General features: G+C 45.9%; 1 protein-coding gene across 4 annotated transcripts in view; it reads right to left on the bottom strand.

Moving 5' to 3' along the window:
• Positions 1 to 12,717, bottom strand: part of LOC136577449 (putative methyltransferase DDB_G0268948) — a 172,419-nt gene extending 159,702 nt beyond the window's left edge. Inside the window, exon 1 of one of the 4 annotated variants that reach the window (XM_066577351.1) lies at positions 12,697 to 12,717. The gene's annotated coding sequence lies outside the window, so the exon portion shown is untranslated. The other 3 variants (XM_066577343.1, XM_066577350.1, XM_066577348.1) reach the window with 3 other exon arrangements.
• Between the last annotated feature and the right edge of the window lie 5,162 nt (positions 12,718 to 17,879).

Below are 17,879 nucleotides of genomic sequence, written 5' to 3'. Positions count from 1 at the left end.
CGACGAACAGTGGTGTGCAAGGTGTGTCGCGCCAAGATCAGCCGGGGAGCCACCACCACCAGCCTCCCCACCACCAGCATGCGCAGACATATGATGGCCAAGCACCCCATAAGGTGGGACGAAGGCTGTTCACCGCCTCCGGTTTGCACCGCTGCCTCTCCCCCTGTACCCCAACCTGCCACTCAGATCCAACCCCCATCTCAGGACACAGGCACTACCGTCTCCTGGCCTGCACCCACACCCTCACCTCCACTGTCCTCGGCCCCATCCACCAATGTCTGTCAGCACACCGCCCAGCCGTCGCTAGCGCAAGTGTTGGAGCGCAAGTACGCCGCCATGCACCCGCACGCTCAAGCGTTAAACGTGCACATAGCCAAATTTATCAGACTGGAGATGCTGCCGTATAGGCTTGTGGAAACGGAGGCTTTCAAAGGTATGATGGCGGCGGCGGCCCCGCGCTACTCAGTTCCCAGTCACCACTACTTTTCCCGATGTGCCGTCCCAGCCCTGCACGACCACGTCTCCCGCAACATTGTACGCGCCCTCACCAACACGGTTACTGCCAAGGTCCACTTAACAAGGGACACGTGGACAAGCACAGGCGGGCAGGGCCACTATATCTCCCTGACGGCACATTGGGTGAATTTAGTGGAGGCTGGGACAGAGTCAGAGCCTGGGACCGCTCACGTCCTACCCACCCCCAGAATTGCGGGCCCCAGCTCGGTGGTGGTATCTGCGGCGGTGTATGCTTCCTCCACTAAACCACCCTCCTCCTCCGCAACCAAGATGTGTCTGCTGCAGCAGCAGCACGTCGCCAGCAGTTGGTGTCGCGCGGCGTGGCAGCACAGCGGTGGGCAAGCGGCAGCAGGCCGTGCTGAAACTACTCAGCTTAGGAGATAAGAGGCACACGGCCCACGAACTGCTGCAGGGTCTGACAGAGCAGACCGACCGCTGGCTTGCGCCGCTGTGCCTCCAACCGGGCATGGTCGTGTGTGACAATGGCCGTAACCTGGTGGCGGCCCTGCAGCTCGGCAGCCTCACGCACGTGCCATGCCTGGCCCACGCCTTTAATTTGGTGGTTCAGCGCTTTCTGAAAAGCTACCCACGCTTGTCAGACCTGCTCAGAAAGGTGCGCCGGCTCTGTGCACATTTCCGCAAGTCCCACACGGACGCTGCCACCCTGCAACATCGGTTTAATCTGCCAGTGCACCAACTGCTGTGCGACGTGCCCACACGGTGGAACTCTACGCTCGACATGTTGGCTAGGCTCTATGAGCAGCGTAGAGCTATAGTGGAATACCAACTCCAACATGGGCGGCGCAGTGGGAGTCAGCCTCCTCAATTCTTTTCAGAAGAGTGGGCCTGGTTGGCAGACATCCGCCAGGTCCTTGGAAACTTTGAGGAGTCTACCCAGATGGTGAGCGGGGATGCTGCAATCATTAGCGTCACCATTCCTCTGCTATGCCTCTTGAGAAGTTCCCTGCAAAGCATAAAAGCAGACGCTTTGCACTCGGAAACAGAGCCGGGGGAAGACAGTATGTCGCTGGATAGTCAGAGCACCCTCCTGTCTATATCTCAGCGCGGTGAGGAGGAGGAGCATGAGGAGGAGGGGGAAGAGACAGCTTGGCCCACTGCTGAGGGTACCCATGCTGCTTGCCTGTCATCCTTTCTGCGTGTATGGCCGGAGGAGGAGGAGGATCCTGAAAGTGATCTTCCTAGTGAGGACAGCCATGTGTTGCGTACAGGTACCCTGGCACACATGGCAGACTTCATGTTAGGATGCCTTTCTCGTGACCCTTGCGTTACACGCATTCTGGCCACTACGGATTACTGGGTGTACACACTGCTCGACCCACGGTATAAGGAGAACCATTCCACTCTCATTCTCGAAGAGGAAAGGGGTTCGAGAGTGATGCTATACCACAGGACCCTGGCAGACAAGCGGATGGTAAAAATCCCATCCGACAGCGCTAGTGGCCGAAGGCGCAGTTCCGAGGGCCAGATAGCAGGGGAGGCGCGGAGATCAGGCAGCATGTACAGCACAGGCAGGGGAACACTCTCTAAGGCCTTTGACAGCTTTCTGGCTCCCCAGCAAGACTGTCACCGCTCCCCAGTCAAGGCTGAGTCGGCGGGAGCACTGTAAAAGGATGGTGAGAGAGTACGTAGCCGATCGCACGACCGTCCTCCGTGATGCCTCTGCCCCCTACAACTACTGGGTGTCGAAGCTGGACACGTGGCCTGAACTCGTGCTGTATGCCCTGGAGGTGCTTGCTTGTCCTGCGGCAAGCGTCTTGTCAGAGAGGGTGTTTAGTGCGGCTGGGGGAATCATCACGGATAAGCGTACCCACCTGTCAACCGACAGGCTTACACTCATCAAGATGAACAAAGCCTGGATTTCCCCAGAGTTCTCTTCTCCACCAGCGGACAGCAGCGATACCTAAGCAATACGTAGGCTGCACCCGCGGATTGAAGCATCGTTCTCTATCACCATCAAAAACGGGACATTTTTTGCTTCATCAATCTGTGTATAATATTCATCCTCTTCCTCCTGCTCCTCCTCCTGAAACCTGACGTAATCACGCCGAACGGGCAATTTTTCTTAGGCCCACAAGGCTCAGTCATAATTTTTGTAAACAATTTTTATACGTTTCAATGCTCATTAAAGCATTGAAACTTGCACCTGGACCAATTTTTTATTTTAACTGGGCTGCCTCCAGGCCTAGTTTCAAATTAAGCCACATTAACCAAAGCGATTAATGGGTTTCACCTGCCCTCTTGGTTGGGCATGGGCAATTTTTCTGAGGTACATTAGTACTGTTGGTACACCAATTTTTTGGGGCCCGCGCCTACAGTGTAATCCAATTAATTTTTTGCCCACCTGCATTAAAGCCGACGTTACCTCAGCTGTGCTGGGCACTGCAATGGGATATATTTATGTACCGCCGGTGGGTTCCAGGGAGCCACCCATGCTGTCGGTCCACACGGAGTTGTAACTGCATGTGTCCACTTCTAAAGAACCCCAGTCAAACTGGGGCATGCAGTGTGGGCCGAAGCCCACCTGCATTAAACATGACATTACCTCAGCTGTGATGGGCAATGCAATGGGATATATTTATGCACCGCCGGTGGCTTCCTGGCACCCACCCATGCTGTCGGTCCACAGGGACTTCACAATAGGGAGTTGTACCTGCCTGTGTCTATGAATTAAAAACCCCGGTCAGGTTGGGGCATGCAGTGTGGGCCAAAGCCCACCTGCATTTAATCTGACGTTAGCGCTGCTGTCCAGGGCACTGCAATGGGATACATTTATGTACAGCCAGTGGGTTCCAGGGAGCCACCCATGCTGTGGGTGCACACGGAATTCCCATTGCGGAGTTGTACCTGCCTGTGACTATTTATAAAAAAACACGGTCTGACTGGGGCATGCAGACACCTTGACAGAATTTATAGTGTGTGGCACATAGGTTCTCCATTGCTATGCCCACGTGTACAGCTCCAGATGGCAGTGGCACAGGATTATATTTCTCACTGCTTCTGTACAGCATTGTGGGCTATCGTCCGGCCCCTTTTAAAGAGGGTCGCTGCCTAGCCGTGCCAACCCTCTGCAGTGTGTGCCTGCGTTTCCTCCTCATGGCAGACGCACTTATAAATAGACATGAGGGTGGCGTGGCATGAGGGCAGCTGAAGGCTGCGCAGGGACACTTTGGTGTGTGCTGTGGACACTGGGTCATGCAGGGGGGGGGGTTGCGAAGCATGTAACCCAGGAGAAGTGGCAACGGTGTGTCATGCAGGCAGTGATTGTGCTTTGTTGGAGGTAGTGTGGTGCTTAGCTAAGGTATGCCTTGCTAATGAGGGCTTTTCAGAAGTAATAATTGTTGGGAGGGGGTGGCCCACTCTTGCCGCTATTGTGGCTTAATAGTGGGACCTGGGAACTTGAGATGCAGCCCAACATGTAGCCCCTCGCCTGCCCTATCCGTTGCTGTGTCGTTCCCATCACTTTCTTGAATTGCCCAGATTTTCACAAATGGAAACCTTAGCGAGCATCGGCGATATACAAAAATGCTCGGGTCGCCCATTTACTTCAATGGGGTTCGTTATTCGAAACGAACCCTCAAGTATCGCGACATTTTCGTCCCGAGTAACGAGCACCCGAGCATTTGGGTGCTCGCTCATCTCTAGTCTAGTCGCATGTTAAAAAAAAAAAAAAAGAAAAAAAACACATACACTTCCCGCGCAAGAAAAAAGTGTGACCATGTACATTGACACAAGTGCTTTATGTTTTGTATGTGTGAATTTTATGCTAATGTAAAAATCAGACATGTGGTCGACCACTGCCATTGAAAAGCATTGGTTCTATATAGATGCGAATCGCAAACGCATAAAACAGGTACAGCAAAAAACGCCTGTCTGACTAAGGGCTCCCACCCACTAGCGTTTTTTCACTGCGAAATTCGCAGCGTTTTTTTTTTCTGCAGGGGTCTTTGGGCTATGGGAGTTGTAAAGCTAAAATCGCGATTGCGCAAAATCGCGATAAATCGCGATTTTGCGCGATCGCGATTTTAGCTTTACAAGTCCCATAGACCCCCTGTAGAAAAAAAAAACGTGCGAATTTCGCAGTGAAAAAAAAAACGCTAGTGGGTGGGAGCCCTAAGCCCTCAGACGGGCATTTTTTGGTGCTCAAAGTTTTGTGCAAAACACATGCGCACCAAAATTCATGTGACCGAACCAGGCGTCATGCTGGGGAAAAGAAAAAAAACCCACACACTTTGCTGCATTCAAAATTTGCACGTAATGTGCGGTGTCTGCTACCCCCTACTGTGGCTGTGACAGCTGCAGCAGGGGAATCCTTGGCCTTGGATGTGCAATCCCTGGTTGCTGTCACATCCAAGGGGTTTCACCTTGCGCCAATGGGGCCGGCGGCAGCAACGGAAGCCCCATTGATAGAGAAGATCGTGATCCTCTGCCACAGCTGTGAAAGCTGTGGCTGAGGATGTCTGCATATCAGCAGGGAGTCCCCTCATCACCAAACACTAGGACAGCATTGTCACAGTATTCAGTGACAAGGGGGTCTCCCTGCAGAGATGCAGAAACCTGCTGTCACAGCTGTGGCAGAGGACCGCAATGCTATCCCATTGAATTCAATGGAGCTGGCGCTGGAGACCAACAAAGGCAGGATTTTAGCACACTGAAGGAACCAAATAACTGGCAGTGAATGCAGGTCACTGCCAGCCTTAAGACCACAAGCCTCTGCCCAGGGGCGGAGAGAGGGAGACACTCGCTCCCACAGCACCAATTTAAAAGGTACTAATGTACAGGGCTGACTACAGGTGTGCGCAGACAGCACCACACAGGCCCGTGAGCAACACGCCATGGACCAACAGCACCACGCCTACCAGCCACCCACGCCCCCGGCAGCCGGACAACAAGCAAATAGTGGCAAGGGGCGGGAGCTCAGTTCCTGCTTCTGGCTCTTTCCATCCCCCCCCCCCCCCCCCCCTCCCCCCCCTCCCCTGTAGACAAGGACATTGTATTGCGGCTCGGCATTGACTATAGAATATCTGTAGTTTAGAACAAAATAGTTTCTCCCAATTCCTTTTACTAGTCCTTTTCGGACATTGGAAAGCCAACTCTGATAGACAACTAGTTATATCTTTATAGGAATTCATATCCATGGGCCTAAAATGTTATTGGTTTTTATTTCCCAATTTTCCACAAAAATAACAATCCAAAAATGAAATGAATTAATCTTTGGCTAATATGTTCAGGAAATGTGACGTTCCAACCATTTTTATTAATATGTTCTTAAAAATTAACTAACAAAGTCAGAGTGCTCCTTCATAGTAATAAACTGTCATCTATACACCTGTTTATATAGAAGAACTTCCTGCTCTGGTGCCTGGAGTCTTGGCTCAATGCAGTACTTCTCCCAGTAGGACATAAATATTTTTAGAACATAATCACAAAAACACAATAATCCTGATATATATATTTTTTTTTTTGCAATTCTCGCAAATCATACAAAATTTTCACAATGGCATGCAACGTTATGCCAGTTTTTTTTATTCAACTTGCATGAGATTTTCTGCAACAACATATTGTATAGGGTCATATGAAATTTTATAGTGCGATCTCTTTGCAGTCAAGTATAAGTCTAAGAAGTACACCTGTTACTATGTATACTTACTGTGACACCTTGGAGGTTAGTTAACTTGCCTTGCTGGTTTTCCGTCTTCTGGGTAGATGGTTGGCAAACAAGGTAATTCACTTCCACACAGATAAACTTCATGTAATACTAATCTCAGTTAATTTTCTTCAGTACACAATGTATATAACAATGCAGAACCTGTGCATCTAGTCGCTCACCTTCACAATGTGCTTCACTCAGGAGCTGCAGAAATCTCCTCTGACTGATACCTCAAAGCATGTCATAAACCATGCCTTCAGCTCCCACAAGCCATTCTGACAGCCAATTATTTATTGAAGTGGGGTCAGTACACACCTCTCTTAAAGAGCTCTCCCAGATGGCGAATTATAATAATTAACCCCTTAGTGACACAGCCCTTCCCCCCCCCCTTTAAAAAAAATCATAACTCCTTTATTTATCCATCGACGTCACTGCATGAGGGCTTGTTTGCGGGACGAGTTGTAGTTTTTAATGGTGCTGTTTAAAGTACCATATTATATACTGAAAAACTTTTAAAAAATTCTAAGTGGAGTAAAATGAAAAAAAAAATGACATTCCGCCATTTTTCAGTGCGTCTTGTTTCTACGGTGCACAAACTGCAAAAAAAATGACATGATAAGTTTATTCTATGGGTCAGTATGATTGCTACAATACCAAACTTGTATAGTTTTTTTTACTATACTACTCTTTTTTTTCAAAGACATTAAATTTTTTTCAATTATTTTCTGCCGTCATCTTGTGCGCACAATAACTTTTATTTTTCCGTCAACTTAGTTGAGCAAAGCTCATTATTTGCGGGATTTCCTGTAGTTTTCCTTTAGTTTCCGATAGTACTAATTTGGAATACATAAGACTTTTTGATCACTTTTTATTATGTTTTTTTGGGGCGACAGGGTAAGTGAAAAAGTACATTTCTGGCGTTTTTTTTTTTTTCCAGACGACGTTCACCATGCGGGGAAAAATAATAATTTTTAATAATTATAATGCACTACTTTGATAGACCGGACTTTTACGGACGTGTCAATACCAAATATGTATTTTATTTTATGATTTTGATTTTTTTAATAGATATGCCAAAAGGGGGGTGATTTAAACTTTTATAACTTTTTTTTGTTTTACACAATTAATAAATCTTTATTGATTTTTTTTAACTTTACTTTAAAGTCCCCCTGGAGGACTACAACCAGCGATGCTTTGATTGCTCCTGCAGTATGACGTAATGCTATAGCATTACGTCATACTGCCATTTGACAGGCAGTCTATCAAGCCACCCCACGGGGATGACTTGATAGGCAGTCTGCTAAGGCAGCTCCTCTGATCTCATGCGGGACTCCCGAACATCGTTCGGGGGATTTAAATGCCGCAGTCAGAATTGTGGCCACAGGGCCACAGGCTTTATCTGTTCATTATTTTACTTTATGTTTGGCACACTAGGTAGCTTTATCTTAGGGACCTAGTGCTTTAGCTGAAAAATTTACTGAAGCCTACTTTTTGATGCCTGCTTAACTATTAGATTAGTTGTCTGAGACGTATTTTTTAATAGGAGACTAGGACTTCTACATCAGTGTTGCCGACATTGCAATACTTGTAGGAGGATAGACATACAGCTTTAAATATAGGATCCTCTATAGCTGTTTAGACCTATCTTAAATGCACCTGACTTGCTATTAATGTCAGTGCATAAGCTCTAGACTATATCGAAGTCTGCATCCTAGTCTTCCTTTCTTTCTTACCAACGTGGCTATTATACCACCGTACCCTGGTGGTTATCTGCCCAACGGGACTTAATATATATATTTTTTGGCGACGTCTCCGCAGACAACCTACCTGTTGCCAATCTAAGTCTATCGGCTATATATTCTAAAAGAGGAAGATGGCTCAGTCAATTAAATTATTGACGCTATTAATCCTACTAAAGATTTTTTGGTCAGAGATACATCTGTGACTCCTGATGAACCGCTCTAAAGCGAGCGGGGAAACGCGTTGAGCCGAAGTTCTCCGTGACTTCTACACACGACTGTCACCAGTCATTCAGTGCAGGAACTTTTTATATGCACTAAGGGCGAGCACCCACTGGCGTTTGCGTTTTCCGCGGGAAAAAAACGCAGCGTTTTCGCCGCGTTTCCCGCGTTTTTTCCGCGCGTTTTTCGCGGCGTTTTCGCGGCTTTTCCATTAATTTCCATGGAGAAAAATAAGGACACATATGCAACTGACAGTTCCTATGTTAAAAACGCAAACGCAACGCAAAAAAAACGACAGTGGACAGGAACACATGTTATCTCTATGCCTGTGCAGGAAAAACGCAAAACGCAAAACGCAGGTAAAAAAACGCCAGTGGGTGCTCGCCCTTAAGTCATCCACTTATACTGACCATGTTACTGTGACCATTATCTATATTGGAGACATTGGGTACATATTTCAAACTTGCACCTAAATATATCTTCTCTTTTTGTGTGTGAATTTATGTTAGTACTGTCAGTCAGCCCGTATATGTTTTTAAGAGTTTCTAATAAACTATATTCTTTTAGTCTATATCTGTGAAGGGGTCATTTGTAGGGGTTCACTATTGTTTTGGCTACTCAAGGGCTCCACCAGTGTGCTATGGAGCTTAAAATGACTTCAAGAAAAATTTCTGTTCTGAAGGCCACTGGCCGCTCCTTTCATTTTGGCCCTGTTGTGCATACAGACATAAGATTAGGGCCACAATGGGTAGGTTTCTGAACACAGGACAAACAGGGGTATCTATTTTGGGTGTAAATCCTCATTTTCATGTGCACTATAGAAAAAAAACCTGTCTTTACAATGACGTATTTGCAAAAATGTGAAGTTTTATTTTTTCTCCTCTAAATTGCATTAATTCCTTAAAAAAAGTGGAGTAAAAACACTCATGACACCCCTCAGGGAATACATTAAGTGGTGTAGTTTTTAAAATGGGATCATTTGTGGTGGTATGTATCATTCTAACACTATGAGCCTTTGCAATCTTGGCTTGGTGCAGGAAAACAAAGTGTTCCTCAAAATGTTCTTGATTAATCAATGTTAAATTTGCACCACTGGCATACCATCAGTGTTCACTGGGGTCGTGATGGCGACCTGTCCCCTGCACTGAGGGGGCCCAGAGGCCGCCCTCCGCCATATACAAATGTGCATTGAGTGTATTACCGGCTGATCTTACTGCCAGACACGTGATTGTTGTGGTGCGACAGACAGAGTGAGCCGAAGAGCAGCAGAGAAGAAGAGGAGGAGGGAGGGTGAGAAGAGGAACAGGCAGGCAGACACACACATGGCATGGCACGGACTAGAGCAAGTTGATGATGATGTCCTCTCCCTGTGCTCCTGCACAGTGTACAGCATCTCGTGCCCTGCTGGTCTCCTTACACAGAGAAGCGTTCCAGGGTATCTATCTATCTATCTATCTATCTATCTCCTATCTGTATATGTTATATTCATATCTAATCTAATCTATCATGGGAATAATATCATATTCCAGAAGATATCACCAGTCTGCTCCAAATTGGTTAAGGGTGGCTTCACACGAGCTTGCTTTTGTGCGTACATAGGTATGTACTTAAGTGCGCACCCATGAACGCACCCATGTACGTGCAAAAACAGGCGTAAATGCAGGTCTGTGCATTGTTCTCAATGGAGCCATGGCTGCTGCCCGTGGCTTCATTGAAAACAATGGTCTGCCGGCACCCCTGCATTGTTTTTCAGGGAAGGGATTCACATATAAGCCCTTCCCTGAAAAACAAAAATTTTAGTGTAAAAAAAAAATTAAAAATTAAAAATAAACTTACCTGTCCGCCACTGCTGTGTCCCCTGCGGGGATGAAGAACACATCTGCCGCTTAATCCCAGCTAATAAAAAGAATTCCCTGCTGCTACATCTGCCACATCCGTTACAGATGCAGCAGAGGAATTCTTCAATTCCCTACCGCAGCTGTCACACATGACGGCTAGGGACGTCTGAACGGGCGCACAAATGTGTGCCCGTTCACGCGTTTTACGTCACCGGTGGGCAAATGTAAAAACATCTGCGTACGTGTGAATAAGCCTTTAATCACAGACCACAATTGCCCCTCTATTTGTACAAAAAAAAAAGGAAAAGTTACAAATCCCACATAGTTGGTATCATCATATTAATGACAACCTATACAATAAATTGAACGCACTATTTATCCTGCATGGCAGAAGCTGTAAAAATATTTTTAAAAAATGAAAAACGGAGGCAGAATACTTATCTACAGAGTCCAATAAAGTCCCGTAGGGTGGTGCTCTCTGTGTGTGTCCCAAAAGCATAGATAGGTAAATGTTATTAGTATCTACGTTGGATCTCTTGTTGCTTGAACCTTTTTGGATGGGCATCTCAGAAAACAAGTTAGACCTTACAGTGGAGCTCAGTAAGGCTTAGCATTGTTAATATAGTTCTTTGCCCATGAAGACAGTGGGGCACATCATTATATAATGCTGAATATGTACAAAAATGTATGTTCACAGTTAAACAGTTAAGTTATTTATATTGCTGAAAACTAGAGATGAGCGAGCATACTCGTCCGAGCTTGATGCGCGTTCGAGTATTAGGGTGCTCGAGATGCTCGTTACTCGAGACGAGCACCACACGGTACTCGTCTCGATTAAACGAGCACTGACCATTGAATTCAATGGAGCCGGCAATACAGCCGGATCCATAGAAAGCAATGTGCTGCCGGCGATCGCGGGATGAATTGTCGGGAAGGGCTTAAATATATAAGCCCTTCCCGGCAATTCATCCAGAAGTGTGTAAAAATTAAAAAAAATATATACTCACCTTGTCCCGGCAGAACGATGTTAGTCCATTGAAAGCAATGGGCTGCCGGCGAACGCGGGATGAATTGTTGGGAAGGGCTTAAATATATAAGCCCTTTCCGGCAATTCATCCAGAAATGTGTAAAAATTAAAAAAAATATATACTCACCTTGTCCCGGCAGAACGATGTTAGCCCATTGAAAGCAATGGGCTGCCGGCGATCGCGGGATGAATTGTCGGGAAGGGCTTAAATATATAAGCCCTTCCCGGCAATCCATCCAGAAATGTGTAAAAATTAAAAAATATATATACTCAGCTTGTCCCGGCAGAACGATGTTAGCCCATTGAATTCAATGGAGCCGGCAATACAGCCGGCTCCATTGAAAGCAATGGGCTGCCGGCGATCGCGGGATGAATTGTCGGGAAGGGCTTATATGTCGGGAAGGGCTTAAATATATAAGCCCTTCCCGGCAATTCATCCAGAAATGTGTAAAAATTAAAAAAAATATATACTCACCTTGTCCCGGCAGAACGATGTTAGTCCATTGAAAGCAATGGGCTGCCGGCGAACGCGGGATGAATTGTTGGGAAGGGCTTAAATATATAAGCCCTTTCTGGCAATTCATCCAGAAATGTGTAAAAATAAAAAATATATATATACTCACCTGGTCCCGGCAGACGGAGTTCAGCGCGGCCGACTGCAGTCCTCCTGAACTGCTCTGAACAGTTGTGAGTAGTATACAGCAGCCGGGGATTTAAAATCCCCACCTGCTGAATGAGCTGCCTCTGATTGGTCACAGCCTGACCAATCAGAGGCAGATCTCACTCACACCCATTCATGAATTCATGAATGGGTGAGTGAGTGCTGCCTCTGATCGGCTCAGGGGCAGCTCTCAGCTGAATGACTCCGTCTGCCGGGACAAGGTGAATATATATATATATATATATATATATATATATATATATATATATATATATATTTACACATTTCTGGATAAATTGCAGGGAAGGGCTTATATATTAAAGCCCTTCCTGACAATTCATCTCGCGATCGCCGGCAGGCCATTGCTTTCAATGGAGCCGGCTGTATTGCCGGCTCCATTGAATTCAATGGGCTAACATCGTTCTTCTCTGCCACAGCTGTTACAGCTGTGGCAGAGGAGAACGATCTTTACGCTGACAGTGCAGGGGGGGAGGGGGGTCTCACTCTTGCCACTATTGTTGCTTAATAGTGGGACCTGGGAACTTGAGATGCAGCCCAACATGTAGCCCCTCTCCTGCCCTATCCATTTCTGTGTCGTTCCCATCACTTTCTTGAATTTCCCAGGTTTTCACAAATGAAAACCTTAGCGAGCATCGGCGATATATAAAAATGCTCGAGTCGCCCATTGACTTCAATGGCGTTCGTTACTCGAAACGAACTCTCGAGCATCACTGAACGTTCGACTCGGGTAACGAGCACTCGAGCATTTTGGTGCTCGCTCATCTCTACTGAAAACCAATAAATGAATTAAACATCAAGGCTGGGTTCACACATGGCGGAATTGGTGCAGATTTGCCACAGAATTTCCGTGCGAACCCTCCGCACAAAAATTCCACTGCATTTTTAAATTGCATTTGGAATTTAAATCCGCAGTATGTCAGCTTTAGCATTGTTTCCACGCTATCTCACTTCTCTCTATGGAGAGAAATTTCTACCCCGAAATAAAGCCACTTCAAATCCCGCACCACACTTCTGCCGCGGAAAACTTGCAGTCCCACTGCGGACATTCCACGAGATTTGTGACCCATGTGAACCCAGCTGAAAAAGAAAATAAATTAATTAATTTCCAAAAAAGGGTTTTTATTGTGCAAAAAGAAAAACCTAAAAGCACAATATTTTGATATCATTGTAATCATACTGACCCACAGAAAAAATGTATCATATCATTTATGCTATTCGTTAAGGCAAAATACTTGAGCGAGTATAGCCATTTTTAATTACATGCCTGCTTGCCGGAAAAGATTCGGGGGTCGGCAGGGCAGAGCGGGGTGGAATGGGGGAAATCTCTCTCTCTTTCCCCCCACTCCCCTCTGCTCACTCCCGCAACTCACTACTCATCCCCCCACCCCTCCCTCGCCGACCCCCGAATCTTTTCGGACAAGCAGGCATGTACTCGAAAATGGCGATACTTGCTCGAGTAATTTGCCTTGACGAGTACGCACGCTCATCTCTACTTATATGTATACAAAAATGGTACCAATAAAAAAATTACAGTTCACAAAGCAAAAATCAAACTCTCATATGGCCATGTCAGCAGAAAAAAGTTATGGAGATGTGTATTGCTGCAAGAAGCAAGACTTAAGTTCAGATTAAGCTTTAAAGAGAGTAAGACACTATGGAAGGTTTAACAATAAGAATTTATTCAAACCAAATGATAATCAAGCATAGTGGTGAATAATTGTCCTTGGTTTCTAAACTATTAGATCAACAGTATATAAAAAGAATAATATCTATATACAAATGATAATAGCTATATACAAAGGTTGCAGGCATTACATCATAAAGTATAAAGATAGCAAGTTACATTACATCATTAGTTGCAGATTATTAACTAAAATGTTACAGATCACATATTACCATCACCAAAGGTTCCCTTAGTTTCTAGGGGTTCAAGAGATGATACTCTTTCTGTCTCTGAAATGTCCATACTACTCAGCAAGGGCTCAACTATAGAGGATGCAGGGGATGCGGTTGCACCCGGGCCCAAGAGCCTTGTGGGGCCCATAAGGCCTCTCTTCTCCATATAGGGAGCCGAGTATTATGTATAAAGCCTTATAGTTGGGGGCCCAGGTTTTGCATGGGGGCCCAGAAGCTTCAAGTTACGCCTCTGCTACTCAGAGCTTCCAAAGCTTGCATCAGAGCTTTCAAAAACTTCTCCCCTAACTTGAGAATATAGGACCTTTTTATGCCCATACAAATGTCCATAGGTCAGCATTCCAAATTCTTCCAAACAGATGCTAGCTAGAGATGAGCTTGATGCTCGTTCAAGCTGTAGCATACTCAAAGGTGCTCGCTACTCGAGCGAGCACCACGCAGTGCTCGAGAAAATTTCATCCCCCCCACATGTTTAGCGCCATTTTTTAACCAATAAACATGCAGGGAAGGCATTGACACCTCCTGCTGTGACGTGCCAACCCTGTGCACGTCTATAGCAGTGACTGGATGGCCGGATCAGGTGACCTACGAGCATAAAAACTCAGATCACCTGAGGCTCGCCTCACACGCTTTGCCGCATTAGCTGAGGGACAGAGCTGCTGCTATTCAGGGAAAGTGATAGTGTAGGTTACAGGTTGTGGTTAGGCAGGGATCCTTGTTACAAAAAACCAACAGTCCTTTCTAGGACTACAACTCCTCTCATTGTGCGCATCAGCAGATTGGCTGGCTGGGAGCAGTAGTGCGCACAAAGTATTCTCAAGCATCCCGGCGGTATACTGCATACTGTTACCGGTTTTATGCAGTATACTGCTAGTGGTGTACAGAGACTAGATAGGAAGTAACAAAACTATCATTTTTCATTTTTTAAGTTTTTGTTAAGGGGTCTCAAAGCGTACACTATATACCCGTGTGTGAGTCCTGTCAATCCACGATATCTAACAGTATACGCTGTTTAAATTTATTTTTTGGGACTCAAAGCGTACACTATATATCTGTGTGTGGGTCCTGTCAATCCATGCTATCTAACAACAGTATACGCTGTTTACTGTGACTATTTTGGGGCTCAAAGTGTATGCTATATACCCATGTGTGGGTCCTGTCAATCCATGCGATCTAACAGTATACACTGTTTAAATGTATTTTTTGGGGCTCAAAGCATACACTAAATACCAGTGTGGTGGTCCTGTCAATCCACACTATCTAACAACAGTATACACTGTTTAAATTTATATTTTGGGGGCTCAAAGCGCACACTATATACCAGTGTGTAGGGCCTGTCAATCTACACTATCCAACAACAGTATACACTGTTTACTGTGTATATTTTGGGGCTCAAAGCACATGCTATATACCCCTGTGTGGGTCCTGTCAATCCACGCTATCTAACAAAGGTATACACTGTTTAAATTATTTTGGAGGAGGAGACGGAGGAGGAAGAGACTGCTGCCCAGACTGAAGAGGGTACTCATGCTACTGCCTTCACATCTGTTCCGCGTGTATGGGCTGAAGAGGAGGAGGAGGAGGAGGAGACTGAGAGTCATCCTTCTAGTGAGGACAGGGATGTATTGCATACTGGGACTCTGGCACACATGGCTGACTTCATGTTAAGCAGCCTTTCCCGTGACCATCGCATTAGACGCATTCTGGCCAACATGGATTACTGGGTGTTCACCCTTCTCAACCCACGGTATAAGGATAACCTTGCCACTCTCATTCCCGAAGAGGAAAGTAGTACGAGAGTGATGCAATACCACAAGGCCCTGGTAGAAAAGCTGTTACTAAAGTTCCCATCTGACAGTGTTAGCAGTAGAGGACATAATTCAGTGGGTCAACTAGCAGGGAAGATGAGGGATACAGGCAGCATGTCCAGGGTAGGCAGGGGAACACTCTCCAAGGCCTTTTCCAGTTTTATGGCTCCGCAACTAGACTGTGTCACCACTCCCCAGTCCAGGCTGAGTAGGAGGGAACACTGTAAAAAGATAGTGAGGGAGTACATGGCCGACCGTACCAACATCCTCCATAATCCCTCTGCTCCATACAACTATTGGGTGTCAAAGCTGAACATGTGGCACGAACCTGCGCTGTACGCCTTTGAGGTGCTGGCCTGCCCTGCCACTTGTGTGTTATCAGAGGGTGTTTAGTGCTGCTGGGGGGATTATCACGGATAAGCATACCCGCCTGTCAACTGACAGCGTCGACAGGCTTAAACTTTTTAGGATGAACAAAGCCTGGATTTCCCCAGACTTCTCTTCTCCATTGGTGGAAAGAAGCGTTACAAAGCGTATCTTTAAGCTGAAACTGGAAAACCATACACCCTCTATCACCCCAAAAAAGGGTAGAAGTAGCTTGGTCTATCCTTCTCTGATCTTCCTCCTCCTCCTCCTAAACCAGCATGTCAGCACGCTAAACAGCCAATTCTTCAGAGGGCCAAAAGGCTTTATAAAAACTATTTTTTTTCGGAGCTGCCTCCAGGCTCTGTTAGCAAATTAAGCAAGTACAACTCTATGTTAGAAAAAATTTAGGGGTTCACCTGTACTCTCGGCAAACAAATCTTTCAGGGGTACACCTATACTCTTGGTACACAAATGTTTCACGGGTACACCTATACTCTTGGTACACAAATGTTTCACGGGATCGCCTATACTCTTGGTACACAAATGTTTCACGGGATCGCCTATACTCTTGGTAAAGAAATTGTTTCTGGGGTTCGCCTATACTCTTGGTACACAACTGTTTCAGGGGTTCGCCTATACTCTTGGTACACAACTGTTTCAGGGGTTCGCCTATACTCTTGGTACACAACTGTTTCAGGGGTTCGCCTATACTCTTGGTACACAAATATTTCAGGGGTTCGCCTATACTCTTGGTACACAAATATTTCAGGGGTTCGCCTATACTCTTGGTACACAAATGTTTCAGGGGTTCGCCTATACTCTTGGTACACAAATGTTTCAGGGGTTCGCCTATACTCTTGGTACACAAATGTTTCAGGGGTTCGCCTATACTCTTGGTACACAAATGTTTCAGGGGTTCGCCTATACTCTTGGTACACAAATGTTTCAGGGGTTCGTCTATACTCTTGGTACACAAATGTTTCAGGGGTTCGCCTATACTCTTGGTACACAAATGTTTCAGGGGTTCGCCTATACTCTTGGTACACAAATGTTTCAGGGGTTCGCCTATACTCTTGGTACACAAATGTTTCAGGGGTTCGCCTATACTCTTGGTACACAAATGTTTCAGGGGTTCGCCTATACTCTTGGTACACAAATGTTTCAGGGGTTCGCCTATACTCTTGGTACACAAATGTTTCAGGGGTTCGCCTATACTCTTGGTACACAAATATTTCAGGGGTTCGCCTATACTCTTGGTACACAAATATTTCAGGGGTTCGCCTATACTCTTGGTACACAAATATTTCAGGGGTTCGCCTATACTCTTGTGATAGACATGATAATTATTTAGTATAAAATGTCTATCGCTATTTGTATATAACCCAAATGTATTTTGCTATTGTAATGACTTTCAGCTCTGAGGAGTTCAAAGGACACACACAATCTAATCATGGTATTTGCTAGCCAATGGATGGGTGATGTATTTGCTCTAAATACATCGAAGTTGCTCAACCAGTTTCTAAGAAGTTAAAGGGCCATAGTGTCGTGTATATCCTGTGTGTTTACCTAGGCCCCCTTCCACTCTTCAAACACAAGCTAGTTAAACACATCTTGTCAACTACACAGAATTCCTTAAGGTTGTCTGCATGCTAAAGAATACAAAGTCCATACTATGGCGGACGTGAGAGAGGGTGGGCAGAGAGGTGGGCAGAGAGGTGGGGGATTCTGTATGATCCGACAAATGAGAATCCTATATGTTACTGATGTAACCTGTTGCACGCCCATTGTGTGTCTGTACAATAAAAGGCCCTGTCTGGCTGTTTCTGGACGGAGAGCCATTTTTAACATGAGATTCATACCTTGTGTTTGACTTGGTCAGTGTGCGCATACTGCTTCCACACAATTAGGAAAGCGACAAAATACCCCAAAGCCTGCTGGAGAAATCATATTCCAGATCAGTGGCGTCTCCTGGGTGGACCGAGTTAAGAGATTTTGATTTCTTTCATTCTGGAAAAATACAGAGATCGGCGGATGGCACGCAGAACTCAGGGGCCCGAAAATCTACAGAACACGGTAAGATTGCTTTATGTAAATCTACC

The sequence above is a fragment of the Eleutherodactylus coqui genome, chromosome 8 (genome assembly GCF_035609145.1).
Source record: "Eleutherodactylus coqui strain aEleCoq1 chromosome 8, aEleCoq1.hap1, whole genome shotgun sequence".
In the NCBI taxonomy this organism is placed as follows: Eukaryota; Metazoa; Chordata; class Amphibia; order Anura; family Eleutherodactylidae; genus Eleutherodactylus; species Eleutherodactylus coqui.
This window is presented reverse-complemented; position numbering and strand designations above follow the sequence as displayed.